This window comes from Oncorhynchus gorbuscha, unplaced genomic scaffold (assembly GCF_021184085.1).
Source record: "Oncorhynchus gorbuscha isolate QuinsamMale2020 ecotype Even-year unplaced genomic scaffold, OgorEven_v1.0 Un_scaffold_2682, whole genome shotgun sequence".
Classification (NCBI taxonomy): domain Eukaryota; kingdom Metazoa; phylum Chordata; class Actinopteri; order Salmoniformes; family Salmonidae; genus Oncorhynchus; species Oncorhynchus gorbuscha.
The window spans coordinates 39,608-55,958 of NW_025747124.1; the positions used below are offsets into that span (position 1 = coordinate 39,608).

Consider the following 16,351-nt stretch of genomic DNA (forward strand, 5'->3'; position numbering starts at 1 on the left):
TGTTATGAAAGTTTGTGTGTGTGTGATGGTGTGTGTCTGTGTAGTGTGTGTGTGTGTGAGTGTGTGTGTGTGTGTGTGTGTGTGTGTGTGTGTGTGTGTGTGTGTGTGTGTGTGTGTGTGTGTGTGTGTGTGTGTGTGTGTGTGTGTGTGTGTGTGTGTGTGTGTGTGTGTGTGTGTGTGTGTGTGTGTGTGTGTGTGTGTGTGTGTGTGTGTGTGTGTGTGTGTGTGTGTGTGTGTCAATCTTGTTTTGTATTTAAATGCCACTTTAAATGTGTAAATTTCCCCATGGGGACAATAAAGTCAGTAAGTATATTAATTACGCTGTTGTTTTGACAACATCTTTTAGGGGGGAAATCAGGTTGTATGTGCTGTTGAATCTAACACAACTAAAAAAAACACACAGAAATGGGAGATATATTTTACCTCACTGGTTAGAGGACAACCTGCAGAAAACAGCTCGCTACATTTTGAAGTGCTGTATTCTCATTCAAATGGGGCGCCAAGTGTAACAACTCTTTTTTTCTTGTTAATCAAATAAATAGTACTCATTACTTCCCCTGATGAGGCCTGGATTCATCCCGAGGCTAATATCTATATCACGCTGAAATCAATAGAACAGGGGGTCAAACGTTTACGATTCTACATTGTGACATCATTAAAATACTCCTACTACAATGTTAAATAACATTCTACATTGTGACATTTTATTGATATCATGAAACAACTTCATGTATGTATTTTCAAAAGTTTACCAGCATATCTCTTTCCACATTGATCACAGCTATAAGAATTCTCTCCTGTGTGTGTTCTCTGGTGTGATATCAGGATGTTTGGCTAAAACTCTTCCCACATTGATTACAGCTATGAGGTTTCTCTCCTGTGTGTGTTCTCTGGTGTGATATCAGGATGTTTGGCTAAAACTCTTCCCACATTGATTACAGCTATGAGGTTTCTCTCTTGTGTGTCCGCTGGTGAACAGTCAGATGGCTAGATGAAGTAAAACTTTTCACACATTGATCACAGCTATAAGGTTTCTCTCCTGTGTGAGATCTCCGGTGTATAGTCAGACTGCTAGATGTAACAAATTTCTTCTCACACTGATCACAGCTATAAGGTTTCTCTCCTGTGTGTGTTCTCTGATGTACCTTCAGGCAGCTTGAGTGAGTAAACCTTTTCCCACATTGATCACAGCTAAAAGTTTCTCTCCAGTGTGAATTCTCTGGTGTAATTGTAATGTATATAATTTTGAAAAACTCTTCCCACAGTCAGAGCAGCTATAAAGTTTCTCTCCAGTGTGAATTCTCTGGTGTGATTGTAATGTATATAATTTTGAGAAACTCTTCCCACAGTCAGCGCAGCTATAAGGTTTCTCCCCTGTGTGTGTTCTCTGGTGTGTTTTTAGGCTGCTTGGAACATTAAAACTCTTCCCACATTGATCACAGCTATAAGGTTTCTCTCCTGTATGGATTCTCTGATGTCTTTTGAGGTCTGCTGAAGAGGTAAACCTCTTCCCACAGTCAGAGCAGCAGTGAGATGTCTCTCCAGTGTGAATTCTCTGGTGTACTTTTAGTGAATCTGATCTTGAATAACTCTTCCCACAGTCAGAGCAGCGGTGAAGTTTCTTCCCTGTGTGTTTCCGTTGGTGTTTCTTGAGGTGTTCTGATGTGAAGAGACTCTCCTCTGCCTCGTCAGCTTCAGGATGTTGTTGAGGCTCCCCAGAGGATCCACAATAGTCACGTCTCTCTCCTGTGTGAACAACAAAGTCAGACAGATGATTAAAGGGCCACTGTTTATTTTAGCTGAAAGGGGATGCCCCTTGTTATAGTACAACAATTTACATCTGTAATGAATGTTTAAATAATATGACAGTCGGTTCAACAACAGTAATATTGTCTTATTTTCTCTCACTTCAGAAGTAACATTTATGAAAAAACAAAAAAACAAACAAAAAAACAAGTTATTACAGAAACTCAAAGCAGTGTGGCAGACCACTTCAATATTGGCCCCTTTCTGTGTTTGCTAAACTTTCAGCACGAGTGCAATGCGCACGCAATTTGGTTGCAGAAACTCCTCCCTGAGAATGCAGAAACCTTTAGTTACGGATGTAGTATATCTGCGTATAGCAAAGAAATTGGCGAGATTGTAGTTTTTTGAATAATACCACAGACTTTTAGAGCAAGATCTGGTGTGCTACTCAAGGAAACTCACTTTAACTTCTTGGTGACATGGGAGGCAGTATTGAGTAGCTTGGAAGAATAAGGTGCCCAGAGTAAACTGCCTGCTACTCAGACATAAAAGCTAGAATATGCATATAATTAGTATATTTGGATAGAAAACACTCTGAAGTAACTAAAAAACGTTTGAAAGATGTCTGTGAGTATAACAGAACTCATATGGCAGGCAAAAACCTAAGAAAAATCAAAACCAGGAAGTGGGAAATCTGAGGCTTGTAGGTTTTCCAACTCAGCCCCTATTGAAGATACAGTGGGATATTGGTCATCTTGCACTTCCTAAGGCTTCCACTAGATGTCAACAGTCTTTAGAACCTTGTTTGAGGCTTCTACTGTGAAGGGGGGCTGAATGAGAGGGGAATGAGTCAGGTGTCTGGCAGAGTACCTTGGGCTCATGATGCGCGCGGTCATGTGAGAGTTACCTCGCATTCCATTGCTTTTCTACAGACAAAAGAATTCTCCGGTTGGAACATTATTGAAGATGGATGTTAAAAACATCCTAAAGATTGATTGATTCTATACATCGTTTGACATGTTTCTACGGACTGTAACGGAACTTTTTGTCCGACCTTTCGGGTTTGGATTTGTTTACCAAACGCCCTAACAAAAAGGGGTATTTGGACATAAATTATGAACTTTATCAAACAAATCAAACATTTGTTGCGGAACTAGGATTCCTGGGAGTGCATTCTGATGAAGATCATCAAACGTAAGTGAATATTTATAATGCTATTTCTGACTAATGTTGACTGCACAACATGGCAGATATCTGCTTGGCTGTTTTGGTCTCTGAGCGCCGTACTCAGATTATTGCATGGTTTGCTTTCTCCGTAAAGTTTTAAAAAAATCTGACACAGCGGTTCCATTAAGGAGAAGTTTATCTAAAGTTCCATGTATAACAGTTGTATCTTTTCTCAATGTTTATTATGAGTTTTTCTGCAAAATCACCGGATGTTTTGGAATCAAAACATTACTGCACTTAACGTGCCAATGTAAACTGAGATTTTTGGATGTAAATATGCACATTATCAAACAAAACATACATGTATCGTGTAACATTTTTGTGACTCCTATCTTTGGCTGGAAAATGGCTGTTTTTTTGACTTGGCAATGAGTATTTCTGTAAATTGATGTGGCTCTCTGCAAAATCGTTGCATGTTTTGGAAATACTGAACACAACATGCCAATGTAAAGTAAGATTTTTGGATATAAATACATACAGAACATAACGCGTCAATGTATACTTAGATTTTTTTTATATAAATATGAACTTTATCGAACAAAACATACACGTATTGTGTAACATGAAGTCCTATGAGTGTTATCTGATGAAGATCATCAAAGGTTAGTGATTCATTTTATCTATATTTCTGCTTTGGCTGTGTTTTTCTGTGACTTGGTGGTGACCTAACATAATCGTTTGTGGTTGCTTTCACTGTAAAGCCTTTTTGAAATCACACACTGTGGCTGGATTAACGAGAATTTTATATTTAAAATGGTGTAAAATACTTGTATGCTTGAGGAATTTTAATTATGAGATTCTTGTTGTTTTGAATTTGGCGCCCTGCACTTTCACTGGCTGGGTGGGACGCTACCGTTCCACCCAGTTCTCATAGGTTGACAGAAAAAACAGCCTCCATTTACAGGTTGCTTATGAGTGCAGTTCACACTACTTTTGGATTATAATTGTAAGGCTTGTTTGAATCACCTGCTTAATATAACGTTTGTGCCATCGTCTCAAATAAACCGCTTTAGACTTTAAAAAAAATACTAACTACAACCAGTAAAATGCTCTGTGGCTTTTCCATCAGCCTGACAGTGAGCATTTAGCATTCAAGCTAACAAGTGCTGCATCCAAAACAGGTATTTTGCTAGCAATTATCTTATAGACTGTTCAAGCAATAATCAAAACAACAATTGTAAGCATTTTGAGAACCCCAAATAGTGTTTTTGGTTAGAAGTACAAACCTGGTAAATCTAGACTGTTGAATGGTCCCAGATGGTGAACAGTTTATTTAGTAATAACCTGGTAAATCTAGACTGTTGAATGGTCCCAGATGGTGAACAGTTTATTGAGTAATAACCTGGTAAATCTAGACTGTTGAATGGTCCCAGATGGTGAACAGTTTATTTAGTAATAACCTGGTAAATCTAGACTGTTGAATGGTCCCAGATGGTGAACAGTTTATTTAGTAATAACCTGGTAAATCTAGACTGTTGAATGGTCCCAGATGGTGAACAGTTTATTTAGTAATAACCTGGTAAATCTAGACTGTTGAATGGTCCCAGATGGTGAACAGTTTATTGAGTAATAACCTGGTAAATCTAGACTGTTGAATGGTCCCAGATGGTGAACAGTTTATTTAGTAATAACCTGGTAAATCTAGACTGTTGAATGGTCCCAGATGGTGAACAGTTTATTTAGTAATAACCTGGTAAATCTAGACTGTTGAATGGTCCCAGATGGTGAACAGTTTATTGAGTAATAACCTGGTAAATCTAGACTGTTGAATGGTCCCAGATGGTGAACAGTTTATTTAGTAATAACCTGGTAAATCTAGACTGTTGATTGGTCCCAGATGGTGAACAGTTTATTTAGTAATAACCTGGTAAATCTAGACTGTTGAATGGTCCCAGAGGGTGAACAGTTTATTTAGTAATAACCTGGTAAATCTAGACTGTTGAATGGTCCCAGAGGGTGAACAGTTTATTTAGTAATAACCTGGTAAATCTAGACTGTTGAATGGTCCCAGATGGTGAACAGTTTATTGAGTAATAACCTGGTAAATCTAGACTGTTGAATGGTCCCAGATGGTGAACAGTTTATTTAGTAATAACCTGGTAAATCTAGACTGTTGAATGGTCCCAGATGGTGAACAGTTTATTTAGTAATAACCTGGTAAATCTAGACTGTTGAATGGTCCCAGATGGTGAACAGTTTATTGAGTAATAACCTGGTAAATCTAGACTGTTGAATGGTCCCAGATGGTGAACAGTTTATTGAGTAATAACCTGGTAAATCTAGACTGTTGAATGGTCCCAGATGGTGAACAGTTTATTTAGTAATAACCTGGTAAATCTAGACTGTTGAATGGTCCCAGATGGTGAACAGTTTATTTAGTAATAACCTGGTAAATCTAGACTGTTGAATGGTCCCAGATGGTGAACAGTTTATTTAGTAATAACCTGGTAAATCTAGACTGTTGAATGGTCCCAGATGGTGAACAGTTTATTTAGTAATAACCTGGTAAATCTAGACTGTTGAATGGTCCCAGATGGTGAACAGTTTATTTAGTAATAACCTGGTAAATCTAGACTGTTGAATGGTCCCAGATGGTGAACAGTTTATTTAGTAATAACCTGGCAAATCTAGACTGTTGAATGGTCCCAGATGGTGAACAGTTTATTTAGTAATAACCTGGTAAATCTAGACTGTTGAATGGTCCCAGATGGTAAACAGTTTATTTAGTAATAACCTGGTAAATCTAGACTGTTGAATGGTCCCAGATGGTGAACAGTTTATTTCGTAATAACCTGGTAAATCTAGACTGTTGAATGGTGCCAGATGGTGAACAGTTTATTTAGTAATAACCTGGTAAATCTAGACTGTTGAATGGTCCCAGATGGTGAACAGTTTATTTAGTAATAACCTGGTAAATCTAGACTGTTGAATGGTCCCAGATGGTCAACAGTTTATTTAGTAATAACCTGGTAAATCTAGACATGTTGAATTGTCCCAGATGGTGAACAGTTTATTTAGTAATAACCTGGTAAATCTAGACATGTTGAATTGTCCCAGATGCTGTACAGTTTATTTAGTAATAACCTGGTATCTGCATAAGAGCATCTGCTAAATGACAAAAAAGAAGAAAACTAAAATACATTGATATGAATAACTGGTTAAATATATACTATATATATACTATATATATATAAAAATATAACATGCAATAATTTCTTAGTTACAGTTTATATAAGAAAATCTGTCAATTTAAATAAATTCATTAGGCCCTAATCTATGGATTTAACAACTGGGAATGCAGATATGCATCTGTTGGTCACTTTAAGAAAAAACGGTATGGGCGTGGATCAGAAAACCAGTCAGTATCTGGTGTGACCACCATTTGCCTCATGCAGCAAGACACATCTTTGCATAGCGTTGATCAGGCTGTTGATTGTGGCCTGTGGAATGTTCCCCCCCTCTTCAATGGCTGTGCGAAGTTGCTGGAAATTGGAGGTAACTAGGAAATGCTGTCGTACACAATCCAGAGCATCCCAAACATGCTCAATGGGTGGCATGTCTGGTGAGTAGGCAGGCCATGGAAGAACTGGGTCATTTCCAGCTTCCAGGAATTGTGTACAGATCCTTGCGATATGGAGCTGTGCATTATCATGCTGAAACAACATGCCACAGATGTCTCAAGTTTTGAAGTTTGAAGGAGAGTGCAATTGGCATGCTGACTGCAGGAATGTCTACCAGAGCTGTTTACCAGAGAACCTAATGTTAATTTCTCGACCATAAGCCGCTTCCAAAGTCGTTTTAGAAAATTTGGTCCAACAGGCTTCACAACTACATTTACATTTAATAATTTAGCGAACTGGTAGCGTTTTCATTTGACTTAGAAAGAGTAGGACCAATAAGGACAATGGACTTACTCAGGAGTAATTTAGTTAACTAGGAGTAATTTAGCGGACTGGTATAGCGTTTTCATTTGACTTAGAAAGAGTAGGACCACATCAATTTCAATTGATTGTAGCAATATACCTGAGAACACAGCGTTTAAGTCAGTCAGTACTCTCAAGTCAGACTGAGACAGTCACTTGACGTCCGGGCAATCCATTCTTCTTTCCATCAATAAATGCAAAAGGACAGCTGAAAGATGCTCTCTACCCTAAACTGTATTTATTGTTTGGAGAGACGGGGTTCCATCCTCCCAGGTAGATGGGCTGGTGTTGGATCCTATAGGGTTAAAGTAGTGGGATGGGATGGTGTTGGATCCTTTAGGGTTAAAGTAGTGGGATGGTGTAGGATCCTATAGGGTTAAAGTAGTAGGATGGTGTAGGATCCTTTAGGGTTAAAGTAGTGGGATGGTGTAGGATCCTATATGGTTAAAGTAGTGGGATGGTGTTGGATCCTTTATGGTTAAAGTAGTGGGATGGTGTAGGATCCTTTAGGGTTAAAGTAGTGGGATGGTGTTGGAACTATATGGTTAAAGTAGTGGGATGGGATGGTGTTGGATCCTTTAGGGTTAAAGTAGTGGGATGGTGTAGGATCCTATAGGGTTAAAGTAGTGGGATGGTGTTGGATCCTTTAGGGTTAAAGTAGTGGGATGGTGTAGGATCCTTTAGGGTTAAAGTAGTGGAATGGTGTTGGATCCTTTAGGGTTAAAGTAGTGGGATGGTGTTGGATCCTTTAGGGTTAAAGTAGTGGGATGGTGTTGGATCCTATAGGGTTAAAGTAGTGTGCTGGTGTAGGATCCTTTAGGGTTAAAGTAGTGGGATGGTGTAGGATCCTATAGGGTTAAAGTAGTGGGATGGTGTTGGATCCTTTAGGGTTAAAGTAGTGGGATGGGATGGTGTTGGATCCTTTAGGGTTAAAGTAGTGGGATGGTGTAGGATCCTATAGGGTTAAAGTAGTGGGATGGTGTTGGATCCTTTAGGGTTAAAGTAGTGGGATGGTGTAGGATCCTTTAGGGTTAAAGTAGTGGAATGGTGTTGGATCCTTTAGGGTTAAAGTAGTGGGATGGTGTTGGATCCTTTAGGGTTAAAGTAGTGGGATGGTGTTGGATCCTTTAGGGTTAAAGTAGTGGGATGGTGTTGGATCCTATAGGGTTAAAGTAGTGAGCTGGTGTAGGATCCTTTAGGGTTAAAGTAGTGGGATGGTGTTGGATCCTATAGGGTTAAAGTAGTGGGATGGTGTTGGATCCTTTAGGGTTAAAGTAGTGGGATGGTGCAGGATCCTTTAGGGCCGAAGTAGTGGGCTGGTGTAGGATCCTATAGGGTTAAAGTAGTGGGATGGTGTAGGATCCTTTAGGGCCGAAGTAGTGGGGTGGTGTAGGATCCTTTAGGGCCGAAGTAGTGGGCTGGTGTAGGATCCTATAGGGTTAAAGTAGTGGGATGGTGTAGGATCCTTTAGGTTTAAAGTAGTGGGATGGTGTAGGATCCTTTAGGGTTAAAGTAGTGGGATGGTGTAGGATCCTATAGGGCCAAAGTAGTGGGATGGTGTAGGATCCTTTAGGGTTAAAGTAGTGGGATGGTGTAGGATCCTATAGGGTTAAAGTAGTGGGATGGTGTAGGATGATATAGGACCAAAGTAGTGGGATGGTTTGGTGTAGGATCCTTTAGGTCCAAAGTAGTGGTATGGTTTGGTGTAGGATCTTATAGGGCCAAAGTAGTGGGATGGTGTAGGATCCTATAGGGCCAAAGTAGTGGGATGGTGTAGGATCCTATAGGGCCAAAGTAGTGGTATGGGTTGGTGTAGGATCCTATAGGGTTAAAGTAGTGGGATGGTGTAGGATCCTTTAGGGTTAAAGTAGTGGGATGGTGTAGGATCCTATAGGGTTAAAGTAGTGGGATGGTGTAGGATGATACAGGGCCAAAGTAGTGGGATGGTTTGGTGTAGGATCCTTTAGGGCCAAAGTAGTGGTATGGTTTGGTGTAGGATCCTATAGGGCCAAAGTAGTGGGATGGTGTAGGATCCTATAGGGCCAAAGTAGTGGTATGGGTTGGTGTAGGATCCTATAGGGCCAAAGTAGTGTTATGGGTTGGTGTAGGATCCTATATGGCCAAAGTAGTGGTATGGTGTAGGATCCTATAGGGCCAAAGTAGTGGTATGGGTTGGTGTAGGATCCTATAGGGCCAAAGTAGTGGTATGGGTTGGTGTAGGATCCTATAGGGCCAAAGTAGTGGGATGGTGTAGGATGATATAGGGCCAAAGTAGTGGGATGGTTTGGTGTAGGATCCTTTAGGGCCAAAGTAGTGGGATGGTTTGGTGTAGGATCCTTTAGGGCCAAAGTAGTGGTTTGGTTTGGTGTAGGATCTTATAGGGCCAAAGTAGTGGGATGGTGTAGGATCCTATAGGGCCAAAGTAGTGGGATGGTGTAGGATCCTATAGGGCCAAAGTAGTGGTATGGGTTGGTGTAGGATCCTATAGGGTTAAAGTAGTGGGATGGTGTAGGATCCTTTAGGGTTAAAGTAGTGGGATGGTGTAGGATCCTATAGGGTTAAAGTAGTGGGATGGTGTAGGATGATATAGGGCCAAAGTAGTGGGATGGTTTGGTGTAGGATCCTTTAGGGCCAAAGTAGTGGTATGGTTTGGTGTAGGATCTTATAGGGCCAAAGTAGTGGGATGGTGTAGGATCCTATAGGGCCAAAGTAGTGGGATGGTGTAGGATCCTATAGGGCCAAAGTAGTGGTATGGGTTGGTGTAGGATCCTATAGGGCCAAAGTAGTGGTATGGGTTGGTGTAGGATCCTATAGGGCCAAAGTAGTGGTATGGGTTGGTGTAGGATCCTATATGGCCAAAGTAGTGGTATGGTGTAGGATCCTATAGGGCCAAAGTAGTGGTATGGGTTGGTGTAGGATCCTATATGGCCAAAGTAGTGGTATGGTGTAGGATCCTATAGGGCCAAAGTAGTGGTATGGTTTGGTGTAGGATCTTATAGGGCCAAAGTAGTGGGATGGTGTAGGATCCTATAGGGTTAAAGTAGTGGGATGGTGTAGGATCCTTTAGGGTTAAAGTAGTGGGATGGTGTAGGATCCTATAGGGCCAAAGTAGTGGGATGGGCTGGTGTAGGATCCTAGAGGGCCAAAGTAGTGGGATGGTGTAGGATCCTTTAGGGCCAAAGTAGTGGGATGGGTTGGCTCCCAAGTGGTGCGGCGGTCTAAGACACTGCATCTCAGTGCTAGAGGTGTCCCTACAGACCCTGGGTCGATTCCAGGCTGTATCACAACCAGCCGTGATCGAGAGTACCATAGGGGCGGCGCACAATTGGCCCAACATCGTCCGGGTGTGGCCGTCATTGTAAATAATAACTTGTTCTTAACTGACTTGTTAAATAAAGGTTCAATGAATCATACATAAATAAAAAGGTTAATTTATTGGGATTGTGTAGATGGGTTTTGGGGGACGGTGTAGATGGGTTTTGTAGATGGGTTTTGGGGGACGGTGTAGATGGGTTTTGGGGACGGTGTCGATGGGTTTTGGGGGACGGTGTCGATGGGTTTTGTGGGACGGTGTCGATGGGTTTTGTGGGACGGTGTCGATGGGTTTTGTGGGACGGTGTCGATGGGTTTTGGGGACGGTGTCGATGGGTTTTGGGGGACGGTGTCGATGGGTTTTGGGGGACGGTGTCGATGGGTTTTGGGGGACGGTGTCGATGGGTTTTGGGGGACGGTGTAGATGGGTTTTGGGGGACGGTGTAGATGGGTTTTGTGGGATGGTGTAGATGGGTTTTGTGGGATGGTGTAGATGGGTTTTGTGGGATGGTGTAGATGGGTTTTGGGGGATGGTGTAGATGGTTTTTGGGGGATGTGTAGATGGGTTTTGGGGGATGGTGTAGATGGGTTTTGGGGGATGGTGTAGATGGGTTTTGGGGGATGGTGTAGATGGGTTTTGGGGGATGGTGTAGAGTTAGATGGGTGATGGGGGATGGTGTAGGGTTAGGTGGGTGATGGGGGATGGTGTAGGGTTAGATGGGTGATGGGGGATGGTGTAGATGGGTTTTGGGGGATGGTGTAGGGTTAGATGGGTGATGGGGATGGTGTAGGGTTAGATGGGTTTTGGGGGATGGTGTAGGGTTAGATGGGTGATGGGGATGGTGTAGAGTTAGATGGGTTTTGGGGGATGGTGTAGGGTTAGATGGGTTTTGGGGGATGGTGTAGGGTTAGATGGGTGATGGGGGATGGTGTAGAGTTAGATGGGTGATGGGGATGGTGTAGGGTTAGATGGGTTTTGGGGGAGGGTGTAGGGTTAGATGGGTGATGGGGATGGTGTAGGGTTAGATGGGTGATGGGGATGGTGTAGGGTTAGATGGGTGATGGGGATGGTGTAGGGTTAGATGGGTTTTGGGGGATGGTGTAGGGTTAGATGGGTGATGGGGATGGTGTAGGGTTAGATGGGTTTTGGGGGATGGTGTAGGGTTAGATGGGTTTTGGGGATGGTGTAGGGTTAGATGGGTTTTGGGGGATGGTGTAGGGTTAGATGGCGGTGCAATTTAACATTTTCTCCCTTCCCCCTTTTTCAGTTGTCAAATTGTGCAACCCCCCCAAAGGCAGCAATACAACGTCTTAGTGACGTTACACTACTCCCTCCTTTCAAAGAGCGCATTGTCCTCGCGTCCTCCTTGCGGCTCTACGTCTTACAGGAACGCGCTCACTGGCCAAGCACACGCACTGTCGTGGATGCGAGGTCCGATCACTTCTGACACCAAAGACCAAGACTTGGCCCTGATTGTAACAACAACAACAACAACAACAAGAAATGGCCGATTTGATAGTGGGACTCCTTTACCGTGTGACTCTGCCCTTTAGTTCAACAACTGCATTGTGCTTCTGTTTTAAGACAGTAAATTACTTACTGGGGTTAATCAGATCCTCGTCCTCCTCTTCTTCTTCTTCCAATATACCAGTTATGTCTCCCTCCTCTCCAAAATCGGAATCGTCCTCTTTCTCGTCCTCTTCTTCTTTCACTGCAACATCCTCATCCTCTACTTTTGTTACTGTGACATCCTCCTCTTCCTCTTCTTCTTTCACAACAACATTCAGCCACAGACCCTCTTTCTCCGTCCAGCAGACCTCCTCTTCTTCATCAGGAGGAGAGCAGCTCAGTGAACTCATGGTCAGAGATGTTAGCTAACAGTTAGCTATCTAGGCTAGTGAACTAAACCAGTCAGCTATCTGACTAATAACAACAGAGCACATATGAAATTAAATGGGATAACTAGCTAGAAGACAGAAGAAGTGAGTTTAAAACACAGTGGATAATGTACATGAACGAGTGTAAAGAGCTTCAATGTTTCAGCTAGCAAGCTACCGAGGTGGCTGACCATTATCATTTAACTATAAAAGAACATGGCTGACTAGTTGGCTTGTCACTAGTTACTACAGCCACAAAGTCAACATCGGCTATCGTAAAAACAATATATGAAAACAAACATTACATTTTTTGTTGTCTTCATTTAAGGTTAGGCATTATGTTAGGTTTAAAAATCTGAATTTAATAAGAGAAGTTGGAGAATTGAGAATTGGGCGAGGTTTAGCCATAATTATGACTTTGTGACTGTGGTAACTAGTGACGACCGACTGGCTGTTGTTGTTTAAAGAAGAGTCCAGTTCACCACCACGTCACATTCTGGCAGACTGGCCTGAAAGACTCACAGCGCCCTCTGCTGACTGGAGTGGGAAACGCAGCTGAGGGAATGTTTTATTTTATTTTCTGACTACAAGTTAAAACAATTTCGACGATTGGTTTAATTGAATTTGAATTTCTCTCTCCCTCTCTATTTGACCCTCTCTCTCCTTCTCTCTTTGACCTTTTCTCTCCCTCTCTATTTGACCCTCTTTCTCCCTCTCTCTTTGACCATCTCAATTTAAAATTAAGGGGCTTTATTGGCATGAGAAACATATTGCCAAAGCAAGTGAAGTAGATAAACAAAAGTGAAATAAACAATAACAAATGAACATCAACAATTACACTCCCAAAAGTTCCAAAAAGAATAAAGACATTTCAAATGTCATATTATGTCTATATTCAGTGTTGTAATGATGTGCATATAGTTAAAGTGCAAAAGGGGAAATAAATAAACATAAACAGGTTGTATTTATAATGGTGTTTGTTCTTCACTGGTTGTCCTGGCAACAGGTCACACATCTTGCTGCTGTGATGGCACACTGTGGTAATTTCACCCAATAGATATGCGAGTTTTTCAAAATTGGATTTGTTTTCAAAATTCTTTGTGGATCTGTGTAATCTGAGGGAAATATGTGTCTCTAATATGGTCATACATTTGGCACGAGGTTAGGAACTGCAGCTCAGTTTCCACCTCATTTTGTGGGCAGTGAGCACATAGCCTGTCTTCTCTTGAAAGCCAGGTCTGCCTTCGGCGGCCTTTCTTAATAGCAAGGCTATGCTCAGAGTCTGTACATAGTCAAAGCTTTCCTTAATTTTGTGTCAGTCACAGTGGTCACGTATTTTGTCAATGTGTACTCTCTGTTTAGGACCAAATAGCATTCTAGTTCTCAGTTTTTTGTTAATTCTTTCCAATATGTCAAGTAATTATCTTTTTGTTTCTCATGGTTTGGTTGGGTCTAATTGTGTTGTTGTCCTGGGGCTCTGTGGTGTGTGTTTGTGAACAGAGCCCCAGGACCAGCTTGCTTAGGGGGCTCTTCTCCAGGTTCATCTCTCTGTAGGGTGTGTTTGTGAACAGAGCCCCAGGACCAGCTTGCTTAGGGGGCTCTTCTCTAGGTTCATCTCTCTGTAGGTGATGGCTTTGTTATGGAAGGTTTGGGAATCACTTCCTTTTAGATGGTTGTATAATTTAACGAATCTCTTTTCTAGATTTTGATCATTTGCGGATATCGGCCTAATTCTGCTCTGCATTCATTATTTGGTATTTTACGTTGTACACGGAGGATATTTTTTGCAGAATTCTGAATGCAGAGTCTCAATTTGGGGTTTGTCCCATTTTGTGAATTCTTGGTTGGTGAGCGGACCCCAGACTTCACAACCTTAAAGGCCAATGGGTTCTATAACGGATTCAAGTATTTTTAGTCAGATCCTAATTGGTATGTCCAATTTTATATTCCTTTTGATGGCGTACAAGGCCCTTCTTGCATTGTCTCGGGACAAGTGTCCCGACATCGGGACAGATGCTTCTCAATATGTGATATTTGTCTAGAATGACGTTGTAAACAAAAAACAACTTTCCGGGACATAGACATGTATTCTATGGTCAGAAAGCTTAAATTCTTGTTAATCTAACTGCAGTGTCCGATGTATAGTAGCTATTACAGCGGGGGGAAATACCACGCTATTGTTTAAGGTACTACAACAAAACACTTTTCATGGCGACTGGTTTGATACATTCACCCTCTGACGGTAAATAATGTACTTACATTCAGTAATCTTGCTCCGATTTGTCACCCAGAGGGTCCCAGAGATAAAATGTAGCATAAGAGCGTCTGCTAAATGACTTAAATGTAAATGTAAATGTAATAGTTTTGTTCGATAAAAGTGAAACATTTTTATATACTAACACGATCAGTGTTCAAAGCTGTCATCAAGGCAAAGGGTGGCGACTTTGAAGAATCTAAAATTATTTTAGATTTGTTTAACACTTTATTATTCCACGTGTTATTTCATAGTTATGATGTCTTCTACAATGTAGAACATAGTAAAAATAAAGAAAAAACCCTTGAATGAGTAACTTTTTACTTGTACTATTTATATATATATATATATATATATATATATATATATATATATATACTATATAGTCCTGTGGCATATAATATATTAGTATAGTCTATGTGCCTTACAGCCTATTGATCCACATATCTCAACATAAAACTAGTGGATAAATGAAGATAGCTCACTCAGGCCGTTTACCATTGTCTACTTAAGGGAGCGGCTCTCCCATAGACACCAATGCGATAGCAGCTGGGTCTGGTCTACATAGTTCCATGACTTTTCATTGAAACAGAGAAGAAATGAGGGATGTCTCACTTCCTCTTCCATCTCTCTGGTGAAGCGAAAAGACAAAACTAGCCAGTTCTAGAATATTGTGTTGTAGGACAGCTGAGCTGTCTGAAGACAGAGCGTTCAACCTGCAGGAGTTGATATCGTTTCCACGGTAACATGTATTTACATGGCGTGCTAAAACAGCCTTCATTTTTGACTTAGGTAAAACCATTTGACTTAGGTAAAACCTTGGGTAAAACCATTTGACTTAGGTAAAACCTTAGGTAAAACCATTTGACTTAGGTAAATCCATTTGACTTAGGTAAAACCATTTGACTTAGGTAAACCTTAGATAAAACCTTAGGTAAAACCATTTGACTTAGGTAAAACTTTAGGTAAAACCTTAGGTAAACCCATTTGACTTAGGTAAAACCTTAGGTAAAACAATTTGGCTTAGGTAAAACCTTAGGTAAAACCATTCGACTTAGGTAAAACCTTAGGTAAAACCTTAGCTAAAACCATTTGACCTAGGTAAAACCTTGGGTAAAACCTTAGGTAAAACCATTTGACTTAGGTAAAACCTTAGGTAAAACCATTTGACTTAGGTAAAACCTTAGGTAAAACCTTAGGTAAACCCATTTGACTTAGGTAAAACCTTAGGTAAAACCATTTGACTTAGGTAAAACCTTAGGTAAAACCATTTGACTTAGGTAAAACCTTAGGTAAAACCATTTGACTTAGGTAAAACCTTAGGTAAAACCATTTGACCTAGGTAAAACCTTGGGTAAAACCTTAGGTAAAACCATTTGACTTAGGTAAAACCATTTGGCCAATTTATACTCCTAAATGTTTCAAAAACTAAAAGCATTGGATTTGGGACACATCATTCACTAAACCCTAAACCTCACGTAAATCTTGTAATGAATAATGTGGATATTGAGCAAGTTGAGGTGACTAAACTGCTTGGAGTAACCCTGGATTGTAAAACTGTCATGGTGAAAACATGTTGATACAACAGTAGCTAAGATGGGGAGAAGTCTGTCCATAATAAAGCACTGCTCTGAGATGGGGAGAAGTCTGTCCATAATAAAGCACTGCTCTGAGATGGGGAGAAGTCTGTCCATAATAAAGCACTGCTCTGAGATGGGGAGAAGTCTGTCCATAATAAAGCACTGCTCTGAGATGGGGAGAAGTCTGTCCATAATAAAGCACTGCTCTGAGATGGGGAGAAGTCTGTCCATAATAAAGCGCTGTTCTAAGATGGGGAGAAGTCTGTCCATAATAAAGCACTGCTCTGAGATTTTACATTTACATTTACATTTAAGTCATTTAGCAGACGCTCTTATCCAGAGCGACTTACAAATTGGTGCATTCACCTTATGACATCCAGTGGAACAGCCACTTTACAATAGTGCATCTAAATATTTTAAGGGGGGGTGAG

General features: G+C 41.0%; 1 pseudogene; it reads right to left on the bottom strand.

The window, feature by feature from the left end:
- Positions 1–207: 207 nt before the first annotated feature.
- On the bottom strand, positions 208–12,303 carry LOC124026269 (annotated as a pseudogene).
- Between the last annotated feature and the right edge of the window lie 4,048 nt (positions 12,304–16,351).